Source organism: Sipha flava, unplaced genomic scaffold (assembly GCF_003268045.1).
Source record: "Sipha flava isolate LNK unplaced genomic scaffold, YSA_version1 41_pilon_pilon, whole genome shotgun sequence".
NCBI classification, from domain to species: Eukaryota; Metazoa; Arthropoda; class Insecta; order Hemiptera; family Aphididae; genus Sipha; species Sipha flava.
The window spans coordinates 1,999,969-2,021,722 of record NW_020273144.1 but is presented as its reverse complement, the minus strand read 5'-3'; positions in this window follow the sequence as shown (position 1 = coordinate 2,021,722).

Sequence of the window (21,754 nt, the reverse complement as noted above, 5' to 3'; positions counted from 1 at the left end):
CAAAATATTAATAACTTAATGAAATAAAATATGAATATTTTTTACCCACCAGTATTTCATCACTATTGAATTGATCTAGAAGTGACATATCCTGGTTGTTATTAATTATGTAGGCATAGGTATAAAATATATATAAAATTTCTCACCTACTATCTATACTATAGACTCTATTGTTATAATGTTTATTTTAACTTCATTTAATTATAATATTCATACCATATTTTACGATCTTTATTTTAAGCTTAGTTTTGTCAAAATCAAACATGTCTGCTTTAGTACTACGAAAAAGATAATTTTTCTAGTATTTTATTGTTTTAATAATTTATTGGATTGAATTAAAGATTAACGAATACACGAGGATATTAGTTAGGTGATCGAGAAGCGAGAGATAAATAAATCCAACGGTTATGGGCGTAACAGTGTAACATTAACAGGTTGATAGTCTGTTGGTGATTGCTGTGGTAGTGGTTGTCGATAATGTTCTTGGTTGTGACAGATGTGTCAACGGGCTGTGGGTTCAGGCCACCGATTGACTTTGACTGTAGATATAGCCGTTACTGTGTATATAAAGACATCCTTTTATCACTCAAGGTACGATTAAAATGCATCAAAAACCGTATACTTGAGACGGATTACACGTCAAATGTATTAAACTCACGGGCGGCATCTCATGACTAAGGAATATTTCTATGGGCACTTAATGTTTCACAAAAGACGGAAACTTCGGAATCAAAGATGCAGTGCTTTTGGATAATTCAACTGATACGCTGAGTTTAGTAGCACAAAACGTGTCATAATTTGAATAACGGATAAACGTAAGTCGTTTAATTAAGGAATTGTAGCTGGTAGGTAAATTATTAAAAGTTACCAGTTTCGGTATAATGCGTGTACCATGATTAATAAATAAACAAATGATTGTTTAGAACTTAAGTGATAAGGCTCTAGTAGAATCATATAACTTGCACTCAGAAGTTTGACAGCTATATTGCATTTGTGTGATTATGAAATCATCAATGATGCGTTTATGATGCAATAAAAAACTAAAATTAAATTTCAAACATTTTATGGTTGCTGAATTATCGATATACTATTATTATTATTCAAGTACCAAATTTTAATTTTAATATTTTAAAAACTTTTTTTTTTTATTTAAATACTATTTACTTGTTATTAACGAAAAAAAATACACATAAATAAATACATTAATAGTTTATGTACAGAAATAAATAAATAAATAAATAAATGTTTATCTACTGAAGTACTTATTATTATATTTGTTAAGTACGACCGATTTACGATTAGAAATATATCATCAGGTATACGAGTATGTATACAATGTCTATAAATTCATAAATAAAAAAAAAAAAAATGAGTCATTGGTAAATGGTTCTATGATAAGTGCTACGCATCATTACACATTGTAATATCGTTATAGAGAAACTTTAGAGTTTGATGTTTATAATGGTAATTTTGTGGCATTTCAATTTGATTTCAAAATTAAATTCGTAGTTCATTATAGACGTATGTGATTGTGTTAAACTATATTTCTGGCTTTTGATACAAACATTTTTGATAATATATGCCAATGTAACGAAGTTTGTGTATTTTGTAGTAACAAAATGTGAACTAGAAGATATTTTATTCATGCTGAATGAATTATAAACTATCAATAGTGAATTTCAATTTAGTTATGGAATATCAACAAATAACTTTTTAGTTGAATATAGCTACTTATATTTTAAGTTAATTTTCTGAACAATAATAATAATAATAATAATAATAATAATTTTGAATCAGTGATGAAGTAATTTTTACAAATTATTATTTATAACTTATAGGTACTGTACTCAATTCAAATTTACCGATATCCAAAAAAATATCAAGAAAATGTTTTAAATAATAGTAGAAAATGTGTAACATCTAATAAAGGCTAACTGTCTAATTGTAAGAAGAATTGAAAATAATTACACTGTATTTACAAAATTAATCTCATGACATATTTCAGAGTAACATACATAGTAATATTAACAAGAAAAAATTTATTTTAAACATCTAAAAATATTTTTTGTTTTAAATATGGTATATTTTGGTACTTATTGGCTATTAATAATTATACAAAATCAGTAGTAATTGTAAGTTATCATAAAAATTATCAAAATCATGGATCATTTTTACGTATTTTCGTATTATCATATTATTTATGTATAAACAAATTAAAAATTCCTAAATTTTTAGAAACTTTATTCAAATTAGCAGCTGATATTAAGTGACATTTTTTATGTCTTCTGAATCATTTATTTTGTGAAAAGTTTTGAATAAAATAAGAACTGTTTAGTAAATATATTAGTACGTACTTAAGTTTAAAACAATTTGTTTAAAGTCAATCAGTTCTATAGCTAATAAGGTGTAGTTATTTCCATTAAATAACTGCACATAGCTCGTTCATTTTATGTTTGATTTCCGGTTTCTTTACAATAAAACTATAAACATTGGTTAGAGTTTAAACATAAATTAATTTTTAAATTAATCTAAAAAAACACAATTTATAATTTAACTTATTAATTTTATATTTAAGCATATTTTAATATTATTGATTTTTTAAATTAATACTCAGAATACTTATTAAAATTAACTTAAATTATAAACAATTTACTGCTAGTATTAGCTATCCGATATTGGAAATTATGTACAAATTATTTATTCAAATAAAATAATGTAAAAGAAAAATCAATGGATACAAAATGTTATTATTCTTCAAATTAATTAAAAATAAAACATCTAACAATTTATTTACAAAAAAAAAAAAAAAAATATTTAAAAATACTATGTTTCAGATATTATTATAGGCGAAAACAAGATTTTTATTGAAGCTGTGATTACTAGTAGCTGTTGTTAGAGTACAGTAAGTACTGTAAGTACAGTATAACCTAATAGTGATTAAATGAAAATAACGTTAATCCGTAGCTTAAGTTCAACTTCTAGTGATATTAAATATTAAAAGAGCAAAAAAAAAGAGGTATTTCATAAGAAGTAAGAACACATGCAATTGATAGAACATTATTTATGAATTTGTTCCTTTTAATGAAATCGAAATTTAATTTGATATGGAAAATACTCAAAAGGACTCTTATTGAAGGGGAGAAAATATAATAAAAAGGATAATCATAAAAAGTACGTTCACTTATAGGGTTTCTCATCCGCAGGCCATAAAAAAATTAACTATATAAGTATTAGTTTGATATATAAATTATTTAATTTATTTCAATGAATCAATGTACGAAAATAATAATGATTTACATTTATTATATTGTTTTAGATAAATAAAAATTCATTGGTACTATATTCTTCAATTGCGAAAAAAATGTAAAATTTGTTTAGTCAACGAAACAGCTTATAGGGTTCATACAATTGAATGCATTTTAATATAAATAAAATGGAATACCGGTATAATGTTATATATTAAATGTAGACTACAGGACAAAAAAAAAAACTTGAATTTAAATAATTTTTGCATTGTACAAATAAGTTGCTAAACGAATGTGATTATAAACTAATATTATAGACAACTAAAGATAAAAACTAAAATTATTTTAAAATCGAACATTTTTAGATATAGAGTATTACAAAAGTATAGGCGGAGTTAAAAAAAAAATAAAGTAATAAATAATATTGAAAATGGACACTATACAGAGGAAAATAAAATATTAGTTAAAACGGTACACTTTTAATAAGGTGAATTGTTATTTTAGAAACACATAGTTAATGAATACCACTATAAGTATGTAAAGTATATTGAAAAACGAATAAAATACAAATCCTTTATATTAAATCCTGTATAAATTACAACGAGGAATCAATATTACCATTTTGTGATGAATATTAATCAAAGTGGCCCTTTTTTTTAAAAAAAAAAAACTTTTTGAGTATTGAAACAATTATTTTAGCATAAAATAATTAAATATTTAACGAAAAATAAACGTAATATAAACGGAGAAGAAATAATGCAGAAGCGCACGCCAGATAATCAGTACAAGGTACAAAACCATAATTTATTCCAAAAATGAGATCTATAAAATGATCTTAATCCTAAAAAAAAAAAAAATATTAATAAGTCTTACAAATGTTAAAAAAGAAACATATAACAGTTACTTTACATGCAATATATTGATCAATAAAAATAAAGCACAATTATAAAATACAATTTCTTTACTGTCCTTAAAAAAATATTATTGTTTGCTAAAAAATTATATTCGAATGTGAAAAATATATATATAAAAAAAAGAAAAAAAAACAGGAAAATTTAATCAATATGAACAAATGTTGATGTTTTACGCAAAAAAAAAGAATTAAAAAAAAAAAAAGGACTTTGAAAACACTTTTAACATTTAGCCACCTGACACAAAATTACTATTTGCTATTTGTTGTTTAAAATAATTTTTAAAAATTTATTTTTATTGGATATTATGTGTCATATCTTTTGTACTTTTTTCAATATTTAAAATATTTCAGCAACACTAACAATGATGAGATTAAATATTTGTAATGCAATAAATAAATATTATATTTAAAATAAAATGATTATAAATAAAAACTTCCAAAAATCAGTTGTTTTATCAATTAACGCCTGAAAAGTTAAATTTAATGAAAATCGCTGTTTCAGTTTAATTTTAAATTTGTTACATAAATATTGTCAAACATATTCAACGCTCTAGTCTGTAGACGAAAACCAATAGTACATTTACTTCGCAAATGTACAAATTATTAGTAAAATATTGTTCTATTATTTAAACTTAATTTAAGAAATTCTACCAAATGTACTCACCAAGCTTTATTCAATACTAATACTATCAAACCTAAAAATATTGTATTCGGTGATTATTCTTCCCTACCAAATAAATAGTAGTTACAACTACGAAAATACAAACGATTTTCACAGTTAACGGGCCACATTTCTCTCTAATATTGTTACTACATGAATGATTGTGTATGTGTGTCGTATATCGAAGCAAGAAGTTCGTTTTTCAAAAATCGCCAATAGTCCCATACAAACGTACCTATTTAAAAGATATATTTTTATATAACATACACTATGCCTTCTAAGCTGTTCCTTTAACGAAATACAATTTTATATATATGTTTTCTACGCTTGAGTTTATATTTGAATATTTAGACATATTTTAAGGTATTATCAGTTTATTATAATTTACACATATGAAATACAGGGTTTATAAAATAAAAGTTAAAAATTATTCAGTTCAAGACTGCAATAACTCAAATTATGAAATTACTGGTTCTAGAATGAAATAAACGACCTCTAAAGGTGAATAATGCAACTAAAATTTATTGCGTTATAGAATCGAAATCGTCGTAATTCTATAAATAATAACACGTAGATAACTCAATTTCGCATATTTTTTAAGTTATTTCTGTCTTGAACTGAGGCGTCGATATCTCAATAATAGTTTATTTGAGTTATTGCAGTCTTGAACTGAGGCGACGATATGTACTTAATAATTTGTAAATTCATTGAATGCAGTTTTTCGAAAATGCATCTACTTCGGTTCGATTAAAAAAATAATAATAAAATAAAAATGGAAAAATCATAGAATGTTTACTATATATTACGTGTATAAATTACTTAGCGTGTGTTATAATGTATTTCATAATTTTTAATTAAATAGATTAAATTTGTCTATAATATAGGTATATCATATATCATATACCTGTATATATTAGAATAGAAGATTTATAGTGTTTAGAATATGATGGAAGAAATAAAGAACAATATGTCTTTAAATTTATAATTTAAATAATAATAATTAATTTGAATCAAAGGTGATTTAGGGAGATGGCGTATTGTTTTGAATTGTCTATAATTTTAGACTATAACCTGTTACAACTATTTGGTCAATGTACATTTAATTTGTCAATGATAATGAACAATATTATTACTGACTTTCCGCTGTTGTTAATTAACCGCATTTTCTTCCATTTTCACTTTACTATCATTTAATTCTGGAGTATTGAAAACGTTTTTTACCCTATACTTTGCCCAAGTATACTATTCTGTTTATATTATAGTACGTCATAATAATGAAAATAAATAAAATAAGTACGTCAAGTAGTCAGATTGATGAGATATTAACCTTTGATGTATAATTTTCGCTGCAACTCGTTTTCGCACATTCAAAATTTTTTACTTGAAAATCTACGACTCGTTTGCGTACGACAAAATCAGTCGTTTACTTGAAAATATATAACTCGTTTGCACACAACGACACATTCACATACGTGACACGTGTATAGATATATCGTCACAGACTGCAGTACAAATTATCAAACATACAAGGTGATTCATCAAGCGTAAAACACTCATTATCTCAAAAATTATTCACTTTTTTCAATTTTTTTTTTCAACATCTTAGATCTATGTTGTTTTTGAATTATATATTTGTTTAAAATTTTTCTCCTTTGTATTTGTTAGGTAGACCACCATTAACTTTTGTTTTTCAAATGGCAATCTATACTAAACATTTTATAATTTATCAAGCCTTTTTTTTCTTATGAATTATTACGTTTAAATTTTTATTTTTCATTAATTTGTTGACGAGATAAAGCTCCTCAAATTTGTGTGGTTTTGGGAGGTATTTGTATTTAAATGTGTTATACTTAGTCAGTAACTCAGGTCACAGCAATACTTATCACTTACAAAGACCAGAAGTCATAAATAATAAACTTGATACCGTTCGACCCCAAGATATAATGGTGATAAATGTTGATCAGTTTACTTACTTCCGACAGTGATTTTTATTGTTATACATTTTATAAGTTATTATTTTATTAGACTGTCACGTCTTGTTGCATGTAATCCCCACTAGATGCCTTCATCATATTTACTGATTAATATCTGAGTTAACCTTGAAATTTTGCTGTGTGTTCGGAATATAGGCGTCGAAGTCTCGGCATGTTGTTGTAACAATAACGTAATTTAAAATATGTTCTATGATGATGCCGAGCTTTCGTTGCCAACATCATGCCGAGTTTTCGGCAAAATGGAAACAAATTGATCAGCTGTTTGACTGTCGCTTCTATTATGTTGGTCGTGATGATAACAAACGTGTGAAGAAATTAGTTGTTACCAAGTAGGGTCGTATACCGTTAGACCGGATTTTGGATTTCATATTTTTTTATTTAAAACTTTTTGATATCTAATCGATAACAATTAATATTATTATGTATTATAAACATAAACAGAAAATAACTCCTAGTACCTTGTTTAAATTAGTTAACTTAAACTTAAGAATATGCAGACCATTACTTGATATGTCTCACAAGGCGTTATATGGATTCTCAATCAATTTACATAAAACTTCTAGTGAACTATTATTTTTTATAATTATGTTTTCAATTTTTTGGTTTTAGTAAACATACCATTCATACTTAATTGTTTGTATATTTGGTAAGACATTGTATGACTTAGACACTGACAAGTAGGATAACGTTGTTGATACAACCTATATATTTTTTATCATTCAATTTTCAATTATTTCAAAGAAATATGTTCAGAAAATTTACAAAAATATATCTATGTCTATAATTAAATTGTCTTTATAAATACTTTTTAATTAAATTTGTTATTTGTGGAGTAATATTTGTTTTTAACATGGCTAACTTTTTTTTTTTTATTCTCAAATTCCGTAGTATAATCAAATATTGTGAATTAGATACCATATTTTATTATAAACACATATATGATAATGTATAGTTGAATATCTCAATGAATCAAAAAAAAAAAAGTTTACATACATGTTATTGTAATAAATATATTAGTTTAACTTGCAGCAGTTCTAGAGTTTTCTCCAGACTCAATAAAACAATGCAACATTTCAATTTTTTAAACGTTAGTGTACATATAAGTATACATATGTGTGTATGTAATTTCTAAATTGTTGAAAAAATTTTAACTTTTTTGTAGTTACAAATGAATGATATGAACACAGACGCAATTTGGGGGGGGGGCTTGGGGCTTGAGTGTGCTTAGTACCTGCATTTTCAAAATTAGCACCCCCAAATGTGCTTATGTTCATTTACATTTAAATCCTCATTACTCATTATGTAAAGAAAAACATAATAATTTTTGAGTTTTTTTGTATAAATATATAAATTTTTATACAATACAAAAATATTTCGCAATACGAAAAAAAATATCTTTGCTATAGGGTAAAAGTTTCAAGTTTCTAACCATATTAATTTTGAAATTATTTAAAAAAATAATCTATCTAAAGTACCACCGCATTCCAATTTAAAATCTGAAAAAGGTCCTAAAAAAACTTTTGGACCAGTAATTCTATTCGAAAAATTGTTCAACAAATAAAATACAAACATCATTATAAAACCATAATATCCTTCACTTCAGTCAAAATCTAAAAATGATCATGTGATAAAACATTTGTGTTTACACACAGGTAATTCATTATACGCACAATACAAATATAAAATTAAAGTGAACAATTTAAATTTAGAAATATTCATAAATTTACCAAAAGTTTTAGTAGCTGTTAAACTATAATGTTTGCGGGTGTCTATAACCATTAAGGAACATGAAAATGATAGAAGGGCATCAGCACCCCTAGTTTTTTATTGAAATTGCGCCCCTGGATATGAAAGAAAGTTGACAAGAAATACAACAAGAGCAAAATTAGCAGATAAATATTTAGTTAAGTGTTATCATGAAAGTTTAATATGAACCTTTATCACATCGACATTGATTATCAAAGACAATTAATTATTAAATGTTTAGTAAAAAAATAATTGGTATTAACAGTTTAATACTTAAAAATACTTTATAATCAAACTGATTTTTTTTTTTTTATAAATTATATAGAGAACTGTGCTAAGTTGACACTTAAATTGATTTTAAGAAACACTTAAATTATTGTGCATACAGGTGACAATATAATAAAGTAGGTAATTACAGTGTATGGATATCAAATAATAAATAATAATTACAATATGTTATAAACAAGCGGTTTTAAAAGAATTTAATAATATTTAATTTGCACTGTAACTGCTTTTTTTCTTATCTTATACGTTAATAACATTCATCAGTTTGATAGTTGACCATCAAAGCTTTTATAATTTTAAATAAAATACTAATACTATAAAATTACTAGTTAGTTCATATTTAATTAATCTTTCTCTACTTAATTTACAGTTCTGAATAAACTATACTAACACATATAAATAATAATTTGAACAAATAAATATTACATAACCTATGATAAGTAAATTAGCTCTGAACTTATTTTATTCATGATGAATTCCTGAATATTTTATATTAATATTCAGTGACGCCAAATCGTATGTTGAGGCTGAACTCCAGCCCGAAATTTTTCGAAAATATAAGATGAGGCCATTTATATTGTCTCGAATACAAATATCTGTATTAAATAATATAAACATTCAACCAGCTATATTTATTTAAACGGGTGATTGGTTAGCGTGTAAAAATAACGATCCATATTTTGTGCGTATAATTGGTCTTAACCCTCCCTTCAAAAAGATAAGTTTCTATATTAATGATTGAGGAAAACTCTTGTGTTTTGGCTGTCTTGGTTTGTATGAAAAAAACATAAAATGTGTGGTTAAGATTCAAAATTGAATTTTTTTTTTTTTAAATTAAACATCAATACATTTTTTTGCAGTAGGAGAGAAAATTAATCTCTCCCACAACAAGTACACAATAGAGTCCGATACTTAGATATTGTGATCTTTTAAAATATTTTTCGCTGAATTAAATTTAAGGACTTCGGTTCCATTGTTAATATGATGAACCATTATGAAATATTACTTTAATTTATAAGTCCAGGACTATGAAAATTCTATTCCAAATTGATGATACAGTTATATAAAAATTGTCGTTTTGCAATTATGAAAAATATGAGTAAAGGTATAGCATAAATTCAAAAAAATTGAATAAACTTTCCAATAACCCCAGACTTAAAATTAAAGTAAAATTTTTAAAATGCTGTTAAAAATATTCCAACTTGTATTTAGTACAAATTACTATTTAATGACAACACCAATCATTGACAGACAGATTTTAGTATTTATACTAATTTACTATTAATAATTTAAAATAATAAAAAAAAAAAAAATACACATATTTTTTAAATACTTTATATTGAGAAATCACATAGTCATAATTTATATATGTATAATAATTAATATCTTATAAGATAATAAATTATCACATATTTATTTACTATCTTTTTAAATTCTTTATTTGATTTACACAATTTAAGCATGAGTAGGTATGTGTATTAAACACAACATACATTTATCTTTTAAGTTGTAACGATTGATGTTGTCACCTCATTTAAATTAATTATAAAATATACAAATTACAAAACATTAACACTAGCACAATTTTTAGTTTTCAATAAATATCAATAGTGATGTTCAATTAGTCCAAATAAATTTTTTTCCATTTCCATGCAATTAATTTGATAATCTAAAAATGTTTTTGTCAATATAATAGTTAAATAATATAATAGTTGAAAAATGTATACTTATTTTATTTATTTTGTAGTCCTATTTAAATCTAATATGTAAACAATATTTTTATTTTTCGCTGATACCAAAATATCGGTATTTTGAAATGTAATTGGAAATAGTAGTATGAATATAATTTTAACATATAGAATCTTCCAAATTGTATGTGATAGTAGATTTCAGTATGACATATTCAACATCTGATTCAGAATTACAATATATTATGTGTATAAATCATACACAATATATTATATTTTGAATTCACTTTTTTTATGAATTAAAAAGTGGAGATCAAATTATCTGTCTAAGTATGTTTGTAGTAAATATAGATAAATTTAGACCATGTGCCAAATTGAAATATCAAAACAAACAAAACTCTTCAATAACTAGCATAAACTTAGTTGTAAATAATATTTCTATGTAGTGTAATGCCACTTGATTGTACAATAAAGCATTTATTATCCAGTAAACACCAAGGAACCATATACTATACATTTAAACAATTTTAGATGTATAAATAATTAAACTGAAATCAAAATTTTAAACTTATTGGCATATGGTATCATTTATTTAATTGTAGAAACTTCCAACTAGTGAAACATACCAACAAATTGTACTTAAATGTACCTACTCGCCAATTGACTTGTGATTAACCAATTTAGATTAAACTATACAAGAAAATTTTACTTGAACTTAATTATATAATAAGTACATCATTAAAATGTTAACACTTAAAAATATGAAATATTAAAAAGTAAAACTTTATTTAGATTAACGACCCAAGAGCACGATACAGGTATTTCTTATAATCTTATAAGTTTATAACCTAACAGTTTATCTACTCAATGTATTGTCATGTGCTTCACGATAACCTAGCATGAGATATACTTACATATGTAACCATGAAAAAACGATATCTGTAATCGTTCACAGAACATTACAAATAACAGCTGATCGAAATGAATTTATTTTACCCAAAGAGTAATCTATGATTATTACCTAACTGTGAATCAGTCTAATCAGGCATCACCGTATTGTTCCATGCCCGCAGATATTTTGAAGTGGTGACAAGGGGATTACATGCATGTAGGTATGCGTTATGTGTAGTGATGTAAATTTTCATGAAAATTTTTTAATTTATCATATTAATTTTTTATCAAATAAATCTTTTGATTTTATATAGTTATAAATTAAACTTATAATTATATTATTATTCTTCATATATTCATAATTATATTTTAAACTATGTACTTTTATCACCATTTATACCCATTTTAATATTATTTTGGTGTTATTATATTGAACAGTAGTAAATTCAAAATACAAATCATTAAATATATATTATACATACCTATATCAATATATAATTTTTAACTCGGTTATAAATGTGCATTTTTTTCTTTTTTTAAAAATGTTGTATTTTGACTAGTAGTTTAGTATAAATGTTGAGTTTATAATCCTTTTGCTACAATATTATTGTTTTTTTTTATAATTTATTGTTTGAGTCACTTCCACAATTTTGCCCAAATTATAATTTTTTTTATTATAAGTGTTTTGTTTGACTCTGACATTATACTTGTTAGTTGTTACAATGTAAATAAAAATGAAACAGAAATTTTATAAAGTATTTGAATATATTTAAACTTGAAAATAATAAAATATTTCACAATATAGAAATAATTTTAAATCTAACAGTCTTTTGTAAGTTGGTACTTGGTAGTAAGTGGTAACAACTTGTTACTATGTAAGTACAAACTAAGCACTTATCTTATAATTAACAAATTAATGTATCAAACTTAATATATATATCACAAAGTAGGTAATATTTTAAATCTAACAGTATTTTGTTAATGGGTACTTGGTAGTAAGTGATAACAACTTGTTACTACGTAAATACTAATTAAACGCTTATATTATAATTAACAAATTAATACATCAAACTTAAAAAATATGTATAGATCACACAGTAAGTAATTATTTTATTAGTTTTTAATATGTAAATAAAAAAACAGTTCTTTTATAAAATATATCAAACTTAAAATAAAAATAAATAGATTTGTAAGTAAGTACAAAATAATTATTTTAAATCCAACAGTCTACTTTCATCAGAATTATCATCGTCATTTAAAAATCCCAGTTCTACTTCACTTTCACTAGATACCACTAAATCTTGATTTTTCTAGATTCTTTTATTAGGGCCTGACTATAAAAAATAATCAGAAATATTATCATCAATATTTAATGACAGTGAATTTACCAAAACAGATGACACACTTTGTATCATTGTAAGTTTATTTTCAACATTTTTCTTCAATAGTCTCAAATTATGATGAATGTACACTAGCTTCCTAGCACGATCATTAGTGAGTCGATTTCTTTATGCTGTGTAAATATTTCCATATGAACTGAACATTCTTTCACATGCGGCTGACGTTGCAGGAAGTTGAATTATCCTTGTTACAATTATGGATAGCTCAAAAGATGAACACAAACCATTCCACCAAGTTGAATCTGATATTTTGCTGACAGTATCTCAGATGAATGATTTGCTCCACAATTCTTCCTTAACTTTATATTGAGCAAACTCAGCTAAAATATGTCCTTCGTCAACGTTATCAGAATTTAAAGCAATTTTAGCAATGCACTCAATTCCTTGAAGTTCCTCATCATTTGTTAAACACTGACCGTATAACATAGGATCTAAAATATTTGCAGCATAATTTAAGCTTGTAATGCAAAATTTTTTTCTGTTTTTTAAAAATAACATAATTTTATTTTATTCTCTGGTGAATGAGAGTTTAAAAATTGCTCAAAATAATCTTTTAAGTCTTTGAATATTCAATGGTGCATCTAATTAGTGGAACTAATTTGTGGTGCATCACCTTCAACTATTGTTATCCAATCATAAACAGGTTTAAGTAGTTCATAGATTTGTGTATTACCGTTCCAAAATGTATTACAAAGTAATTCTTTTTTTGTACCTTTAGATAATACTTTTACAACTCTGATATCAATAGCGAATAATTGCAGAGCACTGTTATTTTGTAAAATACTTCCAAGAGAAACCACATGAGAACCCCATCTTGTTTTTACTGGTAATTTAAGAGTTCATTTTTTTCCAGCTTGCTTTTCTTTGAATATTGCATTTAGCTTGTGTAAAAGATTGATTTTTTTGACAATATTTTTACCACTAGTTACTACTGAAGTTATTGTTCGACTTTGTTAAATATTTTGCCGGTAAATTTAAGCCATGAGAAACACACCCATATGCTTCAAGATCACCGTATTCTTTTTTTTAAATTTACCATGCTGATTTCATGCTTTTAGAATTATCAGTCACTACTCTTAATACTTTGTTTGGACCAAGATCTTGGATGATTGATGAAATTTCTTTGGCAAAGTAAGCACCTGGATATGATATAGCTCCTGTACTAATAGTTTTATAGAAAATTGGTATAGGAGTAGTAATAACTTAGTTCATAATTGGCTCTCTACGTATATATGTCCAACTATCACACATCAATCCTAAGCTACGAGATTCATGACCTGTTGATAATTTATAATGAGATGGAACTTCCCAAGATGGACGAAGGGTTTTGAAGATTAATTTCCAATTTTCATTTTCAACAATTTGTAAAGGAGTTCCGCTCGAATAAATGGCTTTTACAAATAGTTGTTCAATTTTTAACTAAAAAAATATAATATTAATAGTAATTAAGAACAGTTTGGCTAGGCTTATAATTATTTGAATACCTAAAAAGATCAAACGAAGAAACAATAATCAATAATGCCATATATTATAATCAACTATACTTTGTTATTTTAATATTTTATCACAGTTACTATAAATTATATTAGATAGGTAATTGATTAATAAAATTAAGAATAATTAATTAAAAAATTATAAATATTTGATTATATACAAACCTACTCATATTTTGTTTTAAAATCGACAAAATTTGTCATATTATGTTAACGAAAAACTTTTTTTTGTTCCGGAATCTCTTTCATATTTTCGATTTAAAATTTGGAAGTTATTGATTGTTTTACATTGAGTTTCAGGCTTGTCGAACTCAATATTTTCATTAGATTCAAGTGATTCAACTATACCACTTAATGTATTTATTTATTATATTTGTACATTTAGTACACTTATTATATATATGGTCATACATTCTGGTTACATTAACTAGAGTTTTCTATTTGCCGTAATTACTGGTATAAAGTATTTTTTATTAAACTCGACTCCATAACGTGTGTAATTAAATAGAATTGTTTTTAATTTTTTAACTATTGTGAAAAGTAAAAATTATCACATTTGTTATCACATAACTAATCATACCTAATTATTATAACAAATGCCAATACAAAAACAGTAAACACTCATGCAGTTGCAGACATAAACTTATATTCACATAGACACAATCATTATTCATTGATATTAATATATTATCATTGAATATAATATACTCAATTATTATATTAGATGATAACCATCAAAATTAACAGCTGCGGTACAGTGATACTAACTATACAATATCAAAAATTAATTAATTTAAGAAAAATACATTAAAACTAAAATGTTCAAGTTTATATCTCTAGTTATGTGACAAGTGATAGTAATGGTCCAATTACTTATAATATGATATTACGACAAATTATAAGTTATTGTAGCAAGTTGGTACAACGATTATCACCGATATATCTTTAAGTGAAACAATATCGAATTTATTACTTAAAGCTTCTGGTATTTATCGACTATATATAACACATTAACACACAAATACCACCCAAACCCACCTAACTTTGAGGAATTAAATCTCGTCAATGTCAGGGGTAGCCAAAATATTTGTACACAATTGAGTTGTGAATTTTTGCGTAAACGAGTTGTAAAAAAAGTAAGTGTGCGCAAACGAGTTGTAGCCATAATTTTCGATATGCATTATCCGTAAATAATGTAAGTGAAAATTGACTGCCCTATTAAATTTATAATATAAAATTACTACTTAGAGTAACTCAGTGATGTTTGAGTTGTGTACCTGAAAAAAAAACAAAACCATTTTTATACTATTTATATGACATAACTTACTTTCCATAAAGACTGAAACACTACTTGACTTGAATATTACTTAAATTATGAGACCTGAAAAAAAATTATTTTAATTTCGTTTTTATAAATCCAAATTTTCAAAAACTGTTCTAAAATAGATACAATATGAATTCAAGTGATAACAAAAATTATTTTTAAATTACTTATATTATATAGTTTGTACAGCCAAGTGAGTAAAATAATTATTGTAAACCATACAAAGTTATATTTAATATTCATATCTAATATACATCCAAAATGCAAGAGTTAAAGTTATTAAGTATGAATTTTTCTTTAGAGAAGTCAATAATTGGACAGAAAAAGTATACATACTCTTATGTATTGCATATTGTAATATTATTGTTTAAAATAATAATATGATAATAATAATAATACACGTACATATTTCGAGTTTTAGACACGTACAAAATTGACTGCATTGAAAGTTATCTTGAGTAAATTTAAAAATGTTACGAAGAATGTTGAAATTAGTTTAAATTTTAACGACCAATTATTTGCTTGTTATTTATCATTGTAAATCAAAATAACAAGAGTATTACAATTCAGTAGAATATTTTTCAATTTATGACACGGAGAAGTAGTCTTAAGTTTTCAGATAGTATCTCGCTGCCAAGTATACAAAAGCCATTTAATAATTAATGATGCAGCGTTCAATAAATTACCATAAACTTCCATACTTAAAAAATTATTTTTATTTAATTAAAAACACAATGACAAACTTTTTTCAAACTTAAATTAGTTTGGAAAAGATTATTCATGACCGGAGATACTTAAAAATGACATAAAAATGTCTATAATGACAAGTCTATAAAAATTATATTATTAAATGTAAACGAAATAATCGATTTTTGGCAATAAATTTAATTGTGTTATTTTTCATAAGATTTATTTAAAATTCTAATTTTTAATATTACGTTTACTATTTAACTTAACGAATTAAATAGTCAATCAAATTAAAAATTATTCTACAGAAAATTTAATAATACGAGTTATCTCTCACTAAAAAGTCTCTTAAAATCTACTTCTAACGAATTTTAAATTTACTTTAACTGTGGGTTGGTTACTTTAGGAAATATAAAAATATAAACTAAGTTAAATTTGAAAGTAATTAATTTATATTTTAAATAATTATATACATAATTTAACTATAGATTTCTAAAGTAACACAATTTTTATTTGTTAATTTTGAAAATTAATATGTTTATCAGTTTTATTATTTTACATAATTTAATTATAACTATATTAAAACTTGACTTTTAATATTTCTCATTTTTTTTTTTTTACTTCTATATTCACGCTTAAAAAATAAAAATAAAATTAAGAATACTTTAATCGCAAAAGCATATGAATATTTTGGTACCTTTGGTAAGTGTTTAAACTTCAGGATAGGTTATAAACAATACAAATATTTGTTTATAATTCAATACATAGATATTCATAGAAATATGTATAAGTAAAAAATAATGAAATGAAAAACATGAATATCGTTTTAGATGTTTTAATTATTAATATTTTCAGTACACACAACGTGTTTTTTTGCAATAGTGGAATGATTGAGCGTTTAAAAAAAAATTAAAAATTGTGTAAACATTTATAATAATTGTTATTAATCGTTAATATATTTTATGTTGATTATATTCATTTAAATAATATGATTGATAAAAAAATAGTTTTAGTATGTGATAATATAATATTATAGATACGATCCAAAAAAGATTATTACATATCAGTGTAAAATAACTATATACTTGTATTACGATTTGAGTCAATGTCAATATTCACAGCGTTAAAATCTCAAAATTGGAGACATTTTGGATAACAATGTTACATAATAGAATGAATAGATTATTCTAAACATATTGTGATGTGATGTTATAAAAATGAGTAAAGTACTTTACGTATACTTAGCCGCTTGAACACCAAATGGTAATATAATCAAAAAAAACTTGTACTCGTACTTGTAAATTTGAAAATATTTCAATACCCTACTGAGATGATTCACAGATATTTTGAATAGCTCTTTTAAAAAACATAATAAACTTAAGATATGAGACATAAGATTATTATATTTACATTTTCAAACTTTAAATAAGTAATAAGTTAAATGGCATTCTGTAATTTGTATTGTGATTTTATTCCTCAAAAATTTATTATACCATACTAATTTTTTTTTTCACTCAGTTTGAATCAAAAAATGTATTATATTTAATAATAAAACTGCTAAATCGGTTTCCGTAGCAAAACGTTAACTTTTCATTTATACGTAATAAGAAGTCAAAGTAATATTGCTACCCAAACAAAATTCATGAAAATTACCAAGCTACCAACTAAGTAGTATATATTAATAGTATTGATTTTAAATATTAGAAATTCATATATATATTGATGATAAGAATGGAAATATAGTATAAAATATATTTATTGGTATCAGTCTACGGTTATAGTCGTTTTGCACAGATACGTAAATCGCCAAAACGTACTAATTTGTGTTTCGAAAAAATTTAAATGTGTTTTATTATGCGACAAAGTTCAATAACAATCCAAAACAAAATAATGCAAAACGTTGATTCGTGTTGCTAAAGTTGTGTTAAATTATAAACAATGAAACTAAAGTAAAATTTAAAATTAAATTTTATACACATCCTGTTAATGTTCTGCATGGTCCGGTATTTTAGTATACAATAGCTGAAGATCCAATTCCATATTTTTATGAATGATTTATCGTTTAAAATTTATTGAACAATGATTTTATTGTTAAAGACATTATTTATATAATCAATAACACGTATATTATCATGGAAATAAATATTTTACTCCTACGACGTTGTTTTATATACTTAGTAGGTATATATCTCAGAACTGTTCCAATTAATAATTATTTTAGAATATATTCGCAAGGATATTGGTTGCAGTTATTCTCATTATGATGCAGGCGACATGGAAGGACTTGTATACAGATGTCACGTAGCACCATTTGATAGAATTTGTATTTATATACAATGAAGTATGTAATTTTCTATATACAAAATATTGTAAGTTTTGGACAGTTTTGTAATAACCAACTAGCAGTTAAATTTAATACAAATTAATAATTATGTGATATAATATTATATGATCATATGATTAAATATTTTCACAGACCGACATTATTTTAGTTCGAATCGTTTTCATATTCCAATAAATTATTTTAAATTTTCAGTCCAGTTAGTGTGATCTAAAAATAAATTTAGCAGTTCATGCGATCCAACGGTCTTTTGTTAATATTTTCAGTCCCATATGGTTCTTAAAATTCGGACCATGCAAAGTATTCCTAACATTATATTCAAATTCAGCTATCCGTTCATATTTGTTATTAATCGTTAAATTGTAACAATATTTATTTTATCATTAATGTTTTCAATTTCTTTCTATACGAATGTATATCTATTTCCAAAATTATTGGAATATTGTGAAAAAAGAGGACATTTTCTGAGATCGGGGAGCTGTGTCATGGTGAAATCGGTTTTTTGAATTTAGCGGGGGAGGGAGTGGTAAACAAATTCTAGAAATGGTCATACGAATTCATACAAATTATGAACTACAGGTTTGTAAAAAAAAAATCCTGAAAATCTCATGATGGGGGCCCAGTGAAATGCCCCAAGCGATAATCAATCTGAACGGCAATAAACTTCCAGTATTATAAAGAATTTCGTGTTCAAATTGTATTTTATAAACCATTCATGTAATTTCCATACGTTTGTATCAGAGACATATTATCATTTAAAACTATGAACACTTAGAGGTCAAAAGTTTTATAATATAATATTATTATACAAATATAGCGCTGGAAAAAAATACAAAAATATTCATGGATAGAAAAGATACAAAAAAATTGAGGTTGTTAGTAGAATGAATGATCAAAATTCAACATGGAATACATTGAGATTGTAGAAAAATGCATAGATCGGGCATTTTATAAGGTAAATTTTTTGGATAACTATGATAATAGAGGGAAAAATTGAGAGCGAAAATAAAAAAGACTAATAATTTTCATGAAATAAGTAATAAGAATAAAATAAAAATAACTGAAATAAGAACACACAGGGAGCTAAAAACAAGTATAGGTGACGGAGAAAAATGGAGGAAATTATCAATAATCATTATTTTTGAAATATATAATAATATTGTTATTTTTTTTTTTATCTAGTAAAATAATATAATATATTGAAAAATATGTTTTATAATACTATTATTTAATATATAAGTATTATAGAATTTTAATTTTTAATATTTAAATTCATTATATTTGATTTAATAGTATTTATTAAACGTTTAAAAGCAATTAGCTCTGTTTCTAGTGAAATACGAAAAATAAAATTTATACTAATCGTAAAATTCAATAATCAATATTTGTACTCACAATAGAACTTAATTTTTAAAAATCAATACAATATAACGTACAGTGTTGGCATTAGAAATTTTGCCGCCATGTGCCATTTTATAAAAATGTCACCTTAATACAGCTATTTTTTGTTGATGCATAAATAATTTAGGGATTTTACAACAATTATATAAATACTCAGGTTTCATACAACTCAATAAGTTGTAATTATCTTAATCATTACAAAATTACTTAGAAACAATTTAAATAATTAAAAATTTATAATACACATGAGTACGATCCATGTATTTTTGGTGCAAATATAATATATATTGTGTGAATGAATATATTATAGTTATATAGTTATATAGTTACTTTCTATACATTTTTAAATAGTTATTTACTAGTAACTGTTTTTTTTTTTTTTTTTAAGGGGAAACACAGTTTCAAAGTCACCCCTGATTAGCTGCCCCTGCTGTACACACACCATCTTCATCGATCACACTCGACTTGATCCTGACTCTTACCGGCCACCGGTTGTTGCTGTTGACCTAATTTACCAGTGAATCCGAATAAACTATTTATAAAAATATATGGTTATAAAAACGAAACAGTGGTTAACCAGCTGCAATGTAGGTATGTTATATACTGCAAAATAAAAACGCGTCACTTGAAATTGTATTATTTATTGAATTATATTCCAAAATAGATTAGTTATAAGACAGTTTTAAAGTAGAATGCATAATATAATTAAATAAGTATAACAATTATGTAAGTATAAATAAACTAAAGCTAACTAATACAATAGTATTTATGAACTAATTTTATAGCTATAGCAAACCAGTGTATACTAAAAACGCGAATAGTTTAATAATAATTTCTTGAAAAACTTTTCGTATCAAACACTGATTATTAATCAATGATGCCAATGTATCTACGTTGTAATATAGTTATGATACTATACTATTTGCCTATAAATTAAAAAAAAAATACGTTCGTTTTTTTGCCACGGCGAGTTCTTTTACACTGTTTATCTACAATATTCATGTACTAAGGATAATAAAATAAATTAATACTTGAAATGTACCAATTGTCTTTTGGTATGGGCTTGTCATTTGTGCAAGTACCGGATAATTGTTTTATTGAAGATGTAAAAATAAAAATATAATGAGTTATATAAATATATATATACATATAACATGCGTATATACTCGTATAATATGTATTTATGTATTTATAATCGATGTACGCTATATGTTTATTTAATTTTTTTTTTTTTTTTTTGGAATATATTAAATGTTTTTAAATCGATGGTGTAAGTACCGTTCGTCATAGATTAATGTGAATAAATGAAATAAATGAATAAAACAATAAGTAATTATATGAGTATAAGAATATGTCTAATTATAAACACTAAATGTTGAATTTCAGTAACACAAAACGAGAACACTTGATAGATTTACACATTAGGTGATAATATGTGATTGTATGGTAAAAATACGCAATTGCTTTCTCTAGAAAATATCCTATAATGTGATCCGAGGAATTAATCAAATATTGTTATTGTTGGGCAAATGAAACCTTTAAATGTAGAATCTTTAAAAAAAGTTAATTTTGCAAATATTCAATATGTTTACTTAATGTAAACTCCGAGAAGCCATACTAAAAAAAAAAAAAAAAATTGTGTTAATGAATTATAAACAATTACTCTTTATGTACTTGACTTTTTA